The sequence below is a fragment of the Halichoerus grypus genome, chromosome 2, assembly GCF_964656455.1.
Source record: "Halichoerus grypus chromosome 2, mHalGry1.hap1.1, whole genome shotgun sequence".
Lineage (NCBI taxonomy): Eukaryota > Metazoa > Chordata > Mammalia > Carnivora > Phocidae > Halichoerus > Halichoerus grypus.
Window position 1 is genome coordinate 60,150,043 of NC_135713.1, and position 3,659 is coordinate 60,153,701.

A 3,659-nucleotide genomic window follows, 5' to 3' on the forward strand; every position below is an offset into this window, starting at 1 on the left:
ACCTTAATATGACTATATTTTATGACAGGATCTTTAAAGAGATAATTACGGTAAAATGAGGTCACACGGGTGGGCCCTAATCCAACATGACTAATTTCCTAATAAGAAAAGGAGATTAGAACACGGACAGACACAGAGGGAAGACTATGTGATGACACCAGAAGATAGCCAGGGACAAGCCAAGGAGAAAGCTCAGAAGAAACCCACCTCATCAACACCTTGATCTTGGACTTCCAACAGCCAGAACTGTGAAAAAATAAGTATGTGCTCTTTAAGCTACCCAGTCTGTGCTGAGGCATGGCAGCCCTAGCAAACGAATACAGCTTCGTTCTCAAGTCGTGTCATTCTACGTAGGGACAGTGTGGCCCTGCAGTTCCAGGCTTATGTCCCCAGCTCAGCAACCTCAGTAGAAAGAGTCTCTTTTCCCTACCAGGCCTAACAAAAATCCCAGAACTGAGTCTCATTGGCCTGACTTGGGTCACATGCACACTCCTGAGCCAATCCCTGCGACCAGGGGGATGGAAGAAGCTGATTGGCCAGAGCTGAGTCATGTGCCCACCCCTCAAGTCTAGCTGGAGTCGTCCAAACCATGTGGCCTGAGAGCAAGGCTGGGAGGGGGATGGAAATTCCCTGGGGGCATTGGGGGCAAAAGATAGAGTGGGTGCCAAAAGGCTGAAACTGCCCTGCTCTAATCCACTCCCACCCACAATCCAGCCTCCACTGAGCTGCCCAAGATCTCTTTCTTCATTTAGAATCAGAACATCGAACCCCCCTTCCTTGCATAATCTGGCCCTGCCCGTCTCTCCTCCGACCCGCCCCTGCAGCTCGTCGCGCGAGGCAGGCACTCTCAACGTTGGGGGGCGGGGGGCCTTGTGTTGCCACTTCCTCTACCTCAGAAACTTCCTTATTCCCTCCTGAAGACCCAGATTTACAAATCACTCTCTCTGCAAATCCTTCTCTTTTGAGGCCAACCCAGCTCATTGCCAAAGTGGAGCTAGGAAAGCATGATGGTAAAAAGCCGGATAGACTGTCTAGGTGCAAATCTGTTTGCTGTGTGACCTTGGGTACGTTATTCACATTTCTGTGCCTTCATTTCCTCAGGACCCAGTTCCCAGGACTGTTGATGAGATGAAGGACTTGGTCCATGAAAAGCACTTGGAACAGTGTCCGGTACATAGAGAACACCTAATAGGTGCTAACTATTGCTACCCCCTGTCGTTTGTACACACCCCTATTGGGGACGATCTGTGTCCCTCTGAAGGAGGGAATGCCTATTCATCACATTGCACCCCTGGGGCTCAGTAGGTATGCTGGTTCCCCAGCACAGAGAAGGCGCTTCGAATCTGGAAACCCTGAATGCAGTTGAGTGAGAGAGTAAGCAAATGAATGAACACAGAGGAAGAGTCTGGGACAACGGATGGAACAACATCTTCCTGGATCTGTGATCTGGGCAAATCTCCACCTGTCCCGCTCTGAGCCAGCCGCACCCTTTTCTCCTGAAAGCCATTTTCCTCCTACCCCTCCTCCTCCTTCATTCAGCCGAAGTTCAAGTGCAAACCACCAGGAAAACCCAAAGAACGTTCATGGGATAAATCACCCGATTACTAATCAGGTCCACCCGTCCCACCGTTAACCGCTATTTTCCCTGCGAAAAGCAAACACGCCTCCTCCCCACCGCCTGACAGCGAAGCCATTAAACCCAGGAAGGGCGTGTCTCCACAGCAGCCCAGAAAAAACTTGAAAGTGGAAAAATACGGTGGATTCGGTGATTCAGTGGTCGTTAAGATAGCCAAAATGTTTGGTTTCAGCTTTGACGGAACCCATTCCTCTCCCCTATTTTCCCTTTGAAGATCAGAGGAAGCAGAGCCTCAGAAGACACCTGAGCAGGCTCGATGCCTTTGCGCTCCCAGGTGAGCTTGCCAAGCACTTGAGTTTCGTTCTGATTTGCCCCCTACCCGCCCCCCCACCCTTAGTACTGCGCGTGCAGGGGCCCCGGACGTTCTGACACTGGCAGGTGAGCCTGAACAGCGCCCTCTGGAGGAAGCGGGGCGCTGCTGAGAAACCAGGGAGCACGGCCCCCAGCACTTGGGCGACACATTTGGCTCTGGCTTCTGGCAGCTAAGGCAGAAAGAGAAACACATCGGGTTGCATAGTTTTCATTTTCCGACAACAGAAAGCATGTTCAAACCTCGGCAGAGACAACATTTTTACTGGAACCAGGCTCCAGAAGGAATGCATTGGGGCACTGCGGGGATAAAGGACACTGGGTGACAGGGCGGTGATCTTTGCAACCGCAGTTTCGTGTGTCCCCACATGGGTTCCTTCACTCTCAGAACAAACACCTGCTGAGCCCACCTGCTGTGCCTGGCCTCCGCTGGAGCCCGGGGGCCACAGACAGGGCATGACACGCTCCCTGCTGCCTAAGGCTTCTCCTCCTTCAGTACTGAGGATGCCCACTCCTCAGGTTATCACCTCTCTCTGCCCATCAGGAGCAGCGACGACAGCGGTGTTACTCTAAGGGCTGGATGGGACTTCCTCCCTCGCTTCCAGAATGTAATCATTTCGAGAGATGGAGCCAAGAGTAGCCCATACACCTAGGTGCCCCCTGCCCCCAACAGCCAGCCTCCTTCTTTGCCTTTGCTAACAGAACTCCCATCTCGGTAGGCTGTGCCCAGCCCTAGGGGACACATGATAGATCTAAGAAAGCCAGGGTGCCCCCAGTCCCCTTTATTTTATTAAATACTCACTTTGCCCTCCTTGTAGCTAAGACTGATCTTGTGACCCAGTTCTGGTCAAACAGATGTCTGCTAAAGCCTCTGGGAAAGTTCTTTCCTCCCAATACATGGAAAGCCCCTACTTTCTGCTTTGAACATGATATGTGAAGACTGATGCTCTGAGCTATGGCAGCCTTTTAAGACTATGAAGTGATGAGGCTGGACTCTTAAAAGAAATACATGGAGGAGAACAGAATAAAGAGAGTCCTTGATGTGAACTTTGATCATCGAACCAACCTATGACCAACCACCTGCCAGCAGATATATAGTATAAGATATCTTTATTACTCTTGCTACCGTTAGATATCTGACTGTCCTATTACTTGCAGCCAACTACATCCTAATTAATATCAACAGGTGTACACACAACATGAGAAAATTCAGTCCTGAGGAGACCACTAGGGGTCATGAAAAGAAAGAAAGAAAGATGCTTTGGAGTAAAATGATTGGCTTTCATCGTGGGCTCCTGGTGGACCACTGACAAGGGACTCTAGACATACAAGTGCTGGACATACTTCCTGTCTGGCTGCCTATCTGCCTGCCTGTCTCTTTCACTGCACTTTCCCCAGCAGCTAGATGCATGCCTAGCTCATGGTAGGCATCCGGGAAAGTTTTGTTGAACAAAGGAATAAATTCCTTTCCTTAGCTCTTGTAAAATGAGGTTTCAGTGGTGTGTTGGCTTGCTAAGGCTGCCATAACAAAATACCACAGACTGGGGGGCTTAAACAACAGAAATTTATTTTCTCACAGATCTGGAGGCTGGAAGTCCAAGGTCAAGGTGTCAACAGGTTTGGTTTCTGCTAAGGCCTCTTTCCTTGGCTTGCAGATGACGTCCTGCTTCCTCTGTCTGCATGCGATCTGCCCTCTGTGCTGATGGCCCTGGTG